This window comes from Scyliorhinus torazame, chromosome 14 (assembly GCF_047496885.1).
Source record: "Scyliorhinus torazame isolate Kashiwa2021f chromosome 14, sScyTor2.1, whole genome shotgun sequence".
NCBI classification, from domain to species: Eukaryota; Metazoa; Chordata; class Chondrichthyes; order Carcharhiniformes; family Scyliorhinidae; genus Scyliorhinus; species Scyliorhinus torazame.
In genome coordinates, this window is record NC_092720.1 from 156892296 (window position 1) to 156906741 (window position 14446).

Here is a 14446-nt window from a genome sequence, read left to right on the forward strand (position 1 = left end):
TTTGCATATCATTAGCTAGTCTGCCCCGGTATTTGCCGGGGCCTCTTAACATCATCACCCCCCCCACCCCGGTGTAACATTTGATATCCCCATGGTGACCTTTCAACCTACCCCATCACCCTCCATCCTGTGCAGGTGAATGTCCACGTCCCTGATCTTCCTAAAGAGCTGGCCCCTGTGCCAGTAGATCTGCCCACCCCAGAATCTGTTTCTCCAGGAGCATCTCTGACACTTCTCAAAGTCCTTTCACTCGCCTTCAGCAAATCCTCACCTTTCAACTTTACTGGCTCCTGCTGTCTCCTTTAAAAGTCACCATCCCTTCCTAGTACCAATTCCCTCAGTATGCACCCCAGGACTCATCAGTTCACACCACAAACCCCTTCCCCCGCATCTTTGAAGGTCTTTCCCCTCTTCCCCCCCCCCCCCCACGTCTATTCATCACACTTGTACCCCTCATGCCCGTCATCAACCACACACTTCCCCCCATGCTCATTATTAACCGCACACTCCCCCCCCCCAATGCCTGTTCACAACAGCACAGACCGCCCCCTCTCCTCAACCCCCTCCCCCACCCCGCTCGCTTGCACTCCAGCATGGCCCTTTCCACCCTTCCAATGCTTACCACCTCACCTATTTCACAACCCCCACAGCATCTCTCTTTTTGTCCTACCATCGCCAACCTCTCCCACCCTCCTCTTCCACCACTTCATTCCTCTCCTCCCTGTCTAATCGCAGCACCCCCCCCCCCCCCAATTTCCCACCTCATCGCCACCCAACAGTACTTCCCACAGCTGTCCACCTGCGGTGAGAAGATCCAATTCCTGGAAGCTGCCACACCCAGAAGATCCACGTGATTGATAGTCCACCCACCCACTGTTGCATGTGGTGGTCAAGACTCCACGGTGCTGGAGGCCGCTATCTTCTGATCTTCTCATCTGCCCCAGGCCTTCTTCCAGATGGGTTTCATCATTTGACTCAGTTTTTACCATGCTATATTCATTGGATGATGAATCTTCGTATGTAGATAATCTATCTCATGTTTCCCCTGCGGTGACAAATGGGATAGGTCAGCACCATTTCTCACCCTGGCTTGTGTCTCAGAGTGAAATCCTAACTCTGACGCCTCAAGAATAACCTCTGCAGTCTTGCTGGTGCTCGACACAGATTTTACTTTGAAATCTGCTCCAGTGGATGGTGATCATTCTCCACGAAGAGCTTTCTCCCATAGAGATGCGTATGGAATTTCTCACATCCATACACCACTGCCAAAAGGTTACCTTCTGTGTTGGGATATCTGGGGCGGGATTCTCCAGTCGGCGGCGCCGAAATCGCGTTCGGTGATCGGCCGGAGAATCCCCGCACACAACTGAATCGGGTGCGGCGCCGTTTTCGCGATGCTCCGCCTCCTCCATATCGACGGCCTCAGGACATTGCCTGAGGCCCACCCCCCGACCTTCCGCCCTGCGGGTTGGGAACTCGGCATGGCAACTGCGGACTCAGTCCTGTGCCGCCACAGTCAGGGGAGGGCCGATATGTGGACAGGGGGGACTTTACCATGGGCTGGGGGCACTGTTGGGGGTGGTCCGGGGCGCGCAAGCTGGCCAAAGAGGGGTCACTATTTTGCAGGGCGGGTCCGCGTGCGGCCGGCGCCATTTTGCACAGCGCGGCACCCCACTAGATGCCCTCTGTCCCCAGGTGACGCAAGTGGGGAATGGTATGCTCCAGCACAACCAGTGCCATTTAGTTGGCGGGAATGTGTGTGTATGGGGAGTGGAGTGTGTGTATGCAGCTGCAGCTTGTCAGCCTCCTGTGTGTCATTCACGAACCCGGCGAATCCCGCACCATTTCCAATTGGAATTGATTGTGTTCCATGTGGAGCCGGTGCTAGTCAAGAACAAAGAACAAAGAACAAAGAAATGTACAGAACAGGAACAGGCCCTTCAGCCCTCCAAGCCCGTGCCGACCATGCTGCCCGACTGAACTACAATCTTCGACACATCCTGGGTCCGTATCCCTCTATTCCCATCCTATTCATGTATTTGTCAAGATGCCCCTTAAATGTCACTATCGTCCCTACTTCCACCACCTCCTCCGGTAGCGAGTTCCAGGCACCCACTACCCTCTGCGTAAAAAACTTGCCTCGTACATATACTCTAAACCTTGCCCCTCTCACCTTAAACCTATGCCCCCTAGTAATTGACCCCTCTACCCTGGGGAAAAGCCTCTGACTATCCACTCTGTCTATGCCCCTCATAATTTTGTAGACCTCTATCAGGTCTCCCATCAACCTCCTTCGTTCCAGTGAGAACAAACCGAGTTTATTCAACCGCTCCTCATAGCTAATGCCCTCCATACCAGGCAACATTCTGGTAAATCTCTTCTGCACCCTCTCTAAAGCCTCCACATCCTTCTGGTAGTGTGGCGACCAGAATTGAACACTATACTCCAAGTGTGGCCGAACTAAGGTTCTATAAAGCTGCAACATGACTTGCCAATTCTTATACTCAATGCCCCGGCCAATGAAGGCAAGCATGCCGTATGCCTTCTTGACTACCTTCTCCACCTGTGTTGCCCCTTTCAATGACCTGTGGACCTGTAGTCCTCGATCTCTTTGACTTTCAATACTCTTGAGGGTTCTACCATACACTGTATATTCCCTACCTGCATTAGACCTTCCAAAATGCATTACCTCACATTTGTCCGGATTAAACTCCATCTGCCATAGAACATAGAACATAGAACAATACAGCGCAGTACAGGCCCTTCGGCCCACGATGTTGCACCGAAACAAAAGCCATCTAACCTACACTATGCCATTATCATCCATATGTTTATCCAATAAACTTTTAAATGCCCTCAATGTTGGCGAGTTCACTACTGTAGCAGGTAGGGCATTCCACGGCCTCACTACTCTTTGCGTAAAGAACCTACCTCTGACCTCTGTCCTATATCTATTACCCCTCAGTTTAAAGTTATGTCCCCTCGTGCCAGCCATATCCATCCGCGGGAGAAGGCTCTCACTGTCCACCCTATCCAACCCCCTGATCATTTTGTATGCCTCTATTAAGTCTCCTCTTAACCTTCTTCTCTCCAACGAAAACAACCTCAAGTCCGTCAGCCTTTCCTCATAAGATTTTCCCTCCATACCAGGCAACATCCTGGTAAATCTCCTCTGCACCCGCTCCAAAGCTTCCACGTCCTTCCTATAATGCGGTGACCAGAACTGTACGCAATACTCCAAATGCGGCCGTACCAGAGTTCTGTACAGCTGCAACATGACCTCCCGACTCCGGAACTCAATCCCTCTACCAATAAAGGCCAACACTCCATAGGCCTTCTTCACAACCCTATCAACCTGGGTGGCAACTTTCAGGGATCTATGTACATGGACACCTAGATCCCTCTGCTCATCCACACTTTCAAGAACTTTACCATTAGCCAAATATTCCGCATTCCTGTTATTCCTTCCAAAGTGAATCACCTCACACGTCTCTACATTAAACTCCATTTGCCACCTCTCAGCCCAGCTCTGCAGCTTATCTATATCCCTCTGTAAAGGGCATTTAAAAGTTTATTGGATAAACATATGGATGATAATGGTATAGTGTAGGTTAGATGGCTTTTGTTTCGGTGCAACATCGTGGGCCGAAGGGCCTGTACTGCGCTGTATTGTTCTATGTTCTATGTTCTATGTTCTGTAACCTGTTACATCCTTCCACACTATCGACAACACCACCGACTTTAGTATCGTCTGCAAATTTACTCACCCACCCTTCTGCGCCCTCCTCTAGGTCATTGATAAAAATGACAAACAGCAACGGCCCCAGAACAGATCCTTGTGGTACTCCACTTGTGACTGTACTCCATTCTGAACATTTCCCATCAACCACCACCCTCTGTCTTCTTTCAGCTAGCCAATTTCTGATCCACATCTCTAAATCACCCTCAATCCCCAGCCTCCGTATTTTTTGCAATAGCCTACCGTGGGGAACCTTATCAAACGCTTTGCTGAAATCCATATACACCACATCAACTGCTCTACCCTCGTCTACCTGTTCAGTCACCTTCTCAAAGAACTCAATAAGGTTTGTGAGGCATGACCTACCCTTCACAAAGCCATGCTGACTATCCCTGATCATATTATTCCTATCTAGATGATTATAAATCTTGTCCCTTATAATCCCCTCCAAGACTTTACCCACTACAGACGTGAGGCTCACCGGTCTATAGTTGCCGGGGTTGTCTCTGCTCCCCTTTTTGAACAAAGGGACCACATTTGCTGTCCTCCAGTCCTCTGGCACTATTCCTGTCGCCAATGATGACATAAAAATCAAAGCCAAAGGTCCAGCAATCTCTTCCCTGGCCTCCCATAGAATCCTAGGATAAATCCCATCAGGTCCCGGGGACTTATCTATTTTCAGCCTGTCCAGAATTGCCAACACCTCTTCCCTACGTACCTCAATGCCATCTATTCTATTAGCCTGGGGCTCAGCATTCTCCTCCACAACATTATCTTTTTCCTGAGTGAATACTGACGAAAAATATTCATTTAGTATCTCGCCTATCTCTTCAGACTCCACACACAATTTCCCATCCCTGTCCTTGACTGGTCCTACTCTTTCCCTAGTCATTCGCTTATTCCTGACATACCTATAGAAAGCTTTTGGGTTTTCCTTGATCCTTCCTGCCAAATACTTCTCATGTCCCCTCCTTGCTCGTCTTAGCTCTCTCTTTAGATCCTTCCTCGCTACCTTGTAACTATCCATTGCCCCAACCGAAACTTCACACTTCATCTTCACATAGGCCTTCTTCTTCCTCTTAACAAGAGATTCCACTTCCTTGGTAAACCACGGTTCCCTCGCTCGACGCCTTCCTCCCTGCCTGACCGGTACATACTTATCAAGAACACGCAGTAGCTGATCCTTGAACAAGCCCCACTTATCCAGTGTGCCCAACACTTGCAGCCTACTTCTCCACCTTATCCCCCCCAAGTCACGTCTAATGGCATCATAATTGCCCTTCCCCCAGCTATAACTCTTGCCCTGCGGTGTATACTTATCCCTTTCCATCATTAACGTAAACGTCACCGAATTGTGGTCACTGTCCCCAAAGTGCTCTCCTACCTCCAAATCCAACACCTGGCCTGGTTCATTACCCAAAACCAAATCCAACGTGGCCTCGCCTCTTGTTGGCCTGTCAACATATTGTTTCAGGAAACCCTCCTGCACACACTGTACAAAAAACGACCCATCTATTGTACTCGAACTATATATTTTCCAGTCAATATTTGGAAAGTTAAAGTCTCCCATAATAACTACCCTGTTACTTTCGCTCATATCCAGAATCATCTTCGCCATCCTTTCCTCTACATCCCTAGAACTATTAGGAGGCCTATAAAAAACTCCCAACAGGGTGACCTCTCCTTTCCTGTTTCTAACTTCAGCCAATACTACCTCGGAAGAGTCCCCATCTAGCATCCTCTCCGCCACCGTAATACTGCTCTTGACTAGCAGCGCCACACCTCCCCCTCTTTTGCCTCCTTCTCTGAGCTTACTAAAACACCTAAACCCCGGAACCTGCAACATCCATTCCTGTCCCTGCTCTATCCATGTCTCCGAAATGGCCACAACATCGAAGTCCCAGGTACATCTCTCCGCCCAAGTCTCCAAACAATCTAAATCCTGCTGCATCCTCTGACAGTCCTCATCGCTATCCGCAATTCCACCAACCTTTGTGTCGTCTGCAAACTTACTAATCAGACCAGTTACATTTTCCTCCAAATCATTTATATATACGACAAACAGCAACGGTCCCAGCACTGATCCCTGTGGAAGACCACTGGTCACAGCCCTCCAATTAGAACAGCATCCTTCCATTGCTACTCTCTGCCTTCTATGACCTTGCCAGTTCTTTATCCACCTTGCCAGCTCACCCCTGCTCCCGTGTGACTTCACCTTTTGTACTAGTCTACCATGAGGGACCTTGTCAAAGGCCTTACTGAAGTCCATATAGTCAACATCCACTGCCCTACCTGCATCAATCATCTTCGTGACCTCCTCGAAAAACTCTATCAAGTTAGTGAGACACGACCTCCCCTTCACAAAACCATGCTGCCTCTCACTAATACGTCCATTTGCTTCCAAATGGGAGTAGATCTTGTCTCGAAGAATTCTCTCCAGTAATTTCCCTACCACTGAAGTAAGGCTCACCGGCCTGTAGTTCCCTGGATTATCCTTGCTACCCTTCTTAAACAGAGGAACAACATTGGCTATTCTCCAGACCTCCGGGACATCCCCTGAAGACAGTGAGGATCCAAAGATTTATGTCAAGGCCTCAACAATTTCCTCTCCAGCCTCCTTCAGTATTCTGGGGTAAATCCCATCAGGCCCTGGGGACTTATGTACCTTAATATTTTTTAAGACACCCAACACCTCGTCTTTTTGGATCTCAATGTGACCCAGGCTATCTACACACCCTTGTCCAGACTCAACATCAACCAATTTCTTCTCTTTGGTGAATCCTGATGCAAAGTATTCATTTGGTACCTCGCCCATTTCCTCTGGCTCCACACATAGATTCCCTTGCCTATCCTTCAGTGGGCCAACCCTTTCCCTGGCTACCCTCTTGCTTTTTATGTACGTGTAAAAAGCCTTGGGATTTTCCTTAACCCTATTTGCCAATTACTTTTCGTGACCCCTTCTAGCCCTCCTGACTCCTTGCTTAAGTTCCTTCCTACTTTCCTTATATTCCACGCAGGCTTCGTCTGTTCCCAGCCTTTTAGCCCTGACAAATGCCTCCTTTTTCTTTTTGACGAGGCCTACAATATCTCTCGTTATTGAAAGATTCAAGTTTCCTGAAAATTGCCGTATTTATCCTTCTTCCTCACAGGAACATGCCGGTCCTGAATTCCTTTCAACTGACACTTGAAAGCCTCCCACATGTCAGATGTTGATTTGCCCTCAAACATCCGCCCCCAATCTATGTTCTTCAGTTCCCGCCTAATATTGTTATAATTAGCCTTCCCCCAATTTAGCACATTCATCCGAGGACCACTCTTATCCTTGTCCACCAGTACTTAAAAACTTACTGAATTGTGGTCACTGTTACCGAAATGCTCCCCTACTGAAACACCTACCAGCTGGCCGGGCTCATTCCCCAATACCAGGTCCAGTACCGCCCCTTCCCTAGTTGGACTGTCTACATATTGTTTTAAGAAGCCCTCCTGGATGCTCCTTACAAACTCCGCCCCATCTAAGCCCCTGGCACTAAGTGAGTCCCAGTCAATATTGGGGAAGTTGAAGTCTCCCATCACCACAACCCTGTTGTTTTTACTCTTTTCCAAAATCTGTCTACCTATCTGCTCCTCTATCTCCCGCTGGCTGTTTTGGGAGGCCTGTAGTAACCCCCCAACATTGTGAATGCACCCTTCTTATTCCTGATCTCTACCCATATACCCTCACTGCCATCTGAGGTGTCCTCCCGCAGTACAGCTGTGATATTCTCCCGAACCAATAGTGCAACTCCGCCTCCCCTTTTACATCCCCCTCTATCCCGCCTGAAACATGTAAATCCTGGAACGTTTAGCTGCCAATCCTGCCCTTCCCTCAACCAGGTCTCTGTAATGGCAACAACATCATAGTTCCAAGTACTAATCCAAGCTCTAAGTTCATCTGCCTTACCCGTAATACTGCTTGCATTAATACATATGCACTTCAGGCCACCAGACCCGCTGTGTTCAGCAACTTCTCCCTGTCTGCTCTGCCTCAGAGCCCCACTGACCCTATTCCCTAGTTCTCCCTCAATGCTCTCACCTTCTGACCTATTGCTCCCGTGCCCACCCCCCTGCCATACTAGTTTAAACACTCCCGTGTGACACTAGCAAACCTCGCGGCCAGGATATTTATGCCTCTCCGGTTTAGATGCAACCCGTCCTTCTGATATAGGTCACACCTGCCCTGGAAGAGCTCCCAGTGGTCCAGATAACGGAAACCCTCCCTCCTACACCAGCTGTTTAGCCACGTGTTTAGCTGCTCTATCTTCCTATTTCTAGCCTTACTGGCACGTGGCACAGGGAGTAATCTCGAGATTACAACCCTCGAGGTCCTGTCTTTTAACTTTCTGCCTAGCTCCCTGAACTCCTGCTGCAGGACCTCAAGCCCCTTCCTGCCTATGTCGTTAGTATCAATATGTACAACGATCTCTGCCTGTTTGCCCTCCCCCTTCAGGATGCTCTCTACCCGTTCGGAGACATCCTGGACCCTGGCACCAGGGAGGCAACATACCATCCTGGAATCTCTTTCACGTCCACAGAAGCGCCTATCTGTGCCCCTGACTATAGAGTCCCCTATTACTGATGCTCTTCTGCGCTTTGACCCTCCCTTCTGAACATCAGAGCCAGCCGTGGTGCCACTGCTCTGGTTGCTGCTGTTTTCCCCTGATAGGCTATCTCCCCCGACAGTATCCAAAGGGGTATACCTGTTCGAGAGGGGGACAACCACAGGGGATTCCTGCACTGACTGCCTGCCCTTTCTGGTGGTCACCCATTTCTCTGCCTGCACCTTGGCTGTGACCACATTTACATAACTGCGAACTATGACGCTTTCCGCCACCTGCCTGCTCCTAAGTGCATCCAATTGCTGCTCCAACCGAACCATGCGGTCTGTGAGGAGCTCCAGTTGGGTGCACTTTATGCAGATGAAGCCATCCGGGACGCTGGAAGCCTCCCGGACCTGCCACATCTCACAGTCAGAGCACTGCACCCCTCTAACTGACATTGCGTCAATTAATTAAAATTAAAATTGAAAAAAAAATTTTTTTTTTTAATATAGATTTTTTTAAATTTCAAAGTTACTGTTAACTATCTGTTTCCTAGCACTAGATTTCTAATAGAAATGTGAAAGCTAAATATAGTACTCTCCGATCTCTGGCTTAGATACCCCTCTAAATTATAATTAAGTAATTATGTTTAATTAGTTACCAATGCTTAATTTTTTTAATTTAGTGTAGATTCCCAACCAGCCACTCAGGCCACAGCTTTTCTGTGATGTCACTTCAGTTTCCCCCCGACACACACAATTTGAAAAAGGTATAAAAGTAAAAATGAGTAAAAATCACTTACTTACCTTCTGAGTGTCTTAGATGTTCTCAGGTTCTCTCCCTGACAGAGACTGCTCCTCCTCCTCCGAACCTTGACCTGCACAATGCTAATAATATAATATAATAATAATATAATATGGCACTTACCTCACACCAATTGGTCTTATTATTAGGTTAGAGGAGGAGGGTCCATCCATGGTCGCTGAATCGGTCCAGGTGTGCCGCCAGTTTTGCTGTCGTGCAAGTCCACAAATCCTGCCCCGGCGTCAACACGTGGTCGGAGGAACGGAGAATCCCGCCCAATAAAGCAGCTGGATTTTACTTCAGCTGATCTGAGAGGGGAGAAGCTTCATTAAATGGCAGTGGAAGAGCGGGATGCCAGGTGCCTTCCCATCACTGCAGCATGTTATCCAGCAGCGGGAATCTTGTGATGCACCTGACTGCTGGGCAACCAATTAAGCTAATTAACCCGCTTATTATTGGCCATTTCCCACTCGTCTGTCATTTACCAGCTTGGGAAGTCTGCTGCAGTGTGGGGTTATTTAAGTGAACCCTGCCAGGTTCCCAATGGGTTCCCAGGGGTGGAGGAGGGGGCACTCTCGATGGTTGTTCCATCGAGCGGCAGTCCCCCCCCCCGCCTCCCCCACCAACAATGGTACCCTGCAGTTACGCCGCTGCCGTTGGCAGGTGCAAGAATGCCATTCTTCGAAATCGCCAAGGCCTACCACTCTGGGACAGTAAAAGAATAATGTGCCCTGCCATTGAGAATACCTGAACATAGAGATTCCCTTACCTTCCTTCCTACAGCCTCACATTGGCCACCTGTATTCATAAAGGTTCTGAGGGCCAGCAGAGTTGCCATCCTCAATTGTGCCATGTTCCAAGTGCCAGCCTCCTAACTAGACAATGCTTGTAAATGCGGTGTCCTAACTGCTGTCAGTCCATGTGGGATCAGGTCCCTACAATAGACTACTTCCCTCCTGATAAAATTCTGACCAAGGAATATATAGGCAAATGCCCATCTCCCTCCCAGTCCAGGATCCCTTTAGTTCAAGGATTCCTTTGTGTCTGAATGATTTTCCCGAATAACCAGATTGGAAGGCTGATTTTTAGGTCTGAATGTCTACCCTCTCCAAACACCATTATGATAGCCAGGAACACTAAATGAATACATTGAACGCAATGAAGATTATGCAATATTAGGAAGAATATCCTAAGCATCTTGGAACAGTGCTTCTGACGCCTAGAAAAATGTATTACCATGCAGCTCCACCAGGGTCTGTAAACTCATTATTGTATCCTACGCGTTATATTGCTTAGCAATCCATGGAGGCACAGCTGTGAATTGGGTGAGAGAGGCTAAATCACATTCAAGGGCAGATCAGGCTTCTGGGAATGATATGAAGATATTTCTGCCAAAATAGTTCAATAGTCAGGCTCCCATGGATGATTTTCAGTGAAGTGCTTCACCTGTACAGTGCAGTAATAGCCCTCACCACAAGTGCAGATAGCTGGGGCAGCACGGTGGTGCAGTGGGTTAGCCCCGCTGCCTCACAGCGCCGAGATCCGAGGTTCGATCCTGGCTTGGGTCACGATCCGTGTGGATTTTGCACATTCTCCCCGTTTTGGCGTGGGTTTCGCCCCCACAACCCAAAGATGTGCAAGGTAGGTGGATTGAACACGCTAAATTGCCCCTTAATTGGAAAAAAAACGAATTGGGTACACTAATTCTTTTTAAAAAGTGCAGATAGCTGAAAACACAAGGGCTGATCATTTCTGTTGCATTAACTTAGCTGTCATAGATACATAGAACGCACAGTGCAGAAGGAGGCCATTCAGACCATCGAGTCTGCACCGACCCACTTAAGCCCTCACTTCCACCCTATCCCCAAAACCCAATAACCCATTGTAATCTTTTTGGATACTAAGGGCAATTTAGCATGGCCAATCTACCTAACCTGCACGTCTTTGGACTGTGGGAGGAAACCCACGCAGACACGGGGAGAACGTGCAGACTCCGCACAGACAGTGACCCAGCAGGGAATCGAACCTGGAACCCTGGCGCTGCGAAGCCATAGTGCTAGCCACCTGTCCTACCGTGCTGCCCATCATTGTGTCTTCTTTAACCTGCTTTTAGCTCACAATGCACTATCCAAAGACACCTCTGAAAAAGATGGCAAAAGTATGTATAATTATATCTTATCCCCAATGTGAGATCAATGTGAATGCCATTACGCCTGTTTGAATGCTACTTCTTGATTCTTTTCCAAAAGGACATTCAGGTCATATGACTGTTTTGTCCAACAATAATTTTCTACTTGCCACAATGTTCACGTCACTTGAATTGGCCATTTTCCCCTTCGGGCAGCACGTTAGCATTGTGGATAGCACAATTGCTTCACAGCTCCAGGGTCCCAGGTTCGATTCCGGCTTGGGTAACAGTCTGTGCGGAGTCTGCACATCCTCCCCGTGTCTGCGTGGATTTCCTCCGGGTGCTCCGGTTTCCTCCCACAGTCCAAAGATGTGCAGGTTAGGTGGATTGACCATGAGGTGGATTGCCCTTAGTGTTGGGTGGGGTTACTGGGTTATGGGGATAGGGTGGAGGTGTTGACCTTGGGTAGGGTGCTCTTTCCAAGAGCCGGTGCAGGCTCGATGGGCCGAATGGCCTCCTTCTGCACTGTAAATTCTATGACAATCTATGACCTGAGATTTTGCACCAACTCTTCCTAGTTAAATGAACTTCTGGCAACAGGCCTAATCCAGCAGCCAAATTTTAATTATCTGAATGTGAATGGGTTTCGAGTGAGTTAATATTGAACCCATACATCTTATATCCGTGGTAACCCAAAAAGAACGGACGGAACCAGTGATTTCCAGTTCAGATAGAAGCAATGCCCAAATGATATTTGGTCCTGCAGCCTCAGTGTAAGACAGTAAAATGTGGGCGAAGATTTTGTGACTAATAATAGCAAGTTGAATACGCTCACCCTGATTAATGTGCTAATTGTCCAGCAACTTACAGCAAGGACGATATATCCCATGAACTGTGAATTTCAACAACTTGCAGGTCAAAGAAAGATTTGAGATGAATGGGGAACATGCTGTGGTGGGCTAATTGTGAGCCTTTTTTCCATATCTGTCAAGTAACTGGGGCCGGATTCTCTGCAACCCCTCACCAAAATCATGTTTGGCATGGGTGCAGAGAATCCGATGTCACGCGAAATTGGGCGCAGCGCCGGTCCAGCGATTCTCAGGGCCCCAAAATTCGGCGCGTTCCCGTAGTACTCCGCACAGCTGGGCGGTCATTGCCAGAGGCCCGCCCAGCGATCCTCCGCTCCCAACCGGCCGAGTTCCCAGCAGTGTGGAATTAACCTGCTATGGCTAGTCGGCACTCTCGCGTGGGGGCTGCGGACTCAGTCCGCGGCCGCCCTGGTGGGGGGGTGGGGGGCAGAGCGATCGGGCACCGGGGGTGGCCTTATGGGCGGCCAGGGAGAGATTGGGGCCGGACGGATCCACGGGCATGCGGCCCATCGATGGGGGGGCTTACATCTTCCAGATGCCTTTGCGGTCCGAGTCCGCCATGGCGCTCGGCGTGACCCGTGGAGGCTGCCGCCATCCGCATGCGTGGACTCGAAACCGGAAATGCAGGCGCCCATATCCACAGCCAAAGCTGCGTGAAGCAGTCCGGTTCCTTGCCCTGAAGATAAGTGAATCAGCTGGAATTATTTTGAGGAAACTCGGGATTGCAACGGCAGTGGTTTTACACCGGCATTGGGACATAGCCCCATTTTGGTAGAATCCATTTCTGCTTTAATCGTCCCCAAAACAACTTCAATACGAGCACAGATTAATTACGAACAAAGTCAATTGTCTTTTTATTGTGAATCTGCTTTTGACATACGTATTTTACGTTGTCAATTTTATTTCTGCCCTTGAAGCAAGGCTTCTATACACACGTTTCTTCGAGCTGAAGCAACACCACAAATACTGTAAGAATTACCCCCAAAAGAAGATACAAAACATTTCCAAGCTTGGCCCCTCATTGACCTTTCATTTGGCTTTCCACACTTGAAGTACTGTCTGCAATAATCAAAAATCTGCAGTTTTGTGATAAGACCATAAGACCATAAGACATAGGAGTGGAAGTAAGGCCATTCGGCCCATCGATTCCACTCCACCATTCAATCATGGATGATTTCAACTCCATTTACCCGCTCTCTCTCCATAGCCCTTAATTCCTCGAGAAATCAAGAATCTATCAACTTCTGTCTTAAAGACACTCAACGTCCCGGCCTCCACCGCCCTCTGTGGCAAAGAAGTCCACAGACCCACCACTCTCTGGCTGAAGAAATTTCTCCTCATCTCTGTTCTAAAGTGACTCCCTTTTATTCTAAGGCTGTGCCCCCGGGTCCTAGTCTCCCCTGCTAATGGAAACAACTTCCCTACGTCCACCCTATCGAAACCATTCATTATCTTGTAAGTTTCTATTAGATCTCCCCTCAACCTCCTAAACTCTAATGAATTTAATCCCAGGATCCTCAGACGTTCATCGTATGCTAGGCCGACCATTCCTGGGATCATCCGTGTGAATCTCCGCTGGACCCGCTCCAGTGCCAGTATGTCGTTCCTGAGATGTGGGGGCCAAGATTGCTCACAGTATTCTAAATGGGGCCTAACTAGTGATTTATAAAGCTTCAGAAGTACATCCCTGCTTTTATATTCCAAGCCTCTTCAGATAAATGACAACATTGCATTTGCTTTCTTAATTACGGACTCAACCTGCAAGTTTACCTTCAGAGAATCCTGGACTAGGACTCCCAAGTCCCTTTGCACTTTAGCATTATGAATTTTGTCACCATTTAGAAAATAGTCCATGCCTCTATTCTTTTTTCCAAAGTGCAAGACCTCGCACTTGTCCACGTTGAATTTCATCAGCCATTTCTTGGACCACTCTCCTAAACTGTCTAAATCTTTCTGCAGCCTCCCCACCTCCTCCATACTACCTGCCCCTCCACCTATCTTTGTATCATCGGCAAACTTAGCCAGAATGCCCCCAGTCCTGTCATCTAGATCGTTAATATATAAAGAGAACAGCTGTGGCCCTAACACTGAACCCTGCGGGACACCACTCGTCACCGATTGCCATTCCGAAAAAGAACCTTTTATCCCAACTCTCTGCCTTCTGCCTGACAGCCAATCGTCAATCCATGTTAGTACCTTGCCTTGAAAACCATGGGCCCTTATTTTACTCAGCAGTCTCCCGTGAGGCACCTTATCAAAGGCCTTTTGGAAGTCAAGATAGATAACATCCAATTGGCTCTCCTTGGTCTAACCTATTTGTTATCCCTTC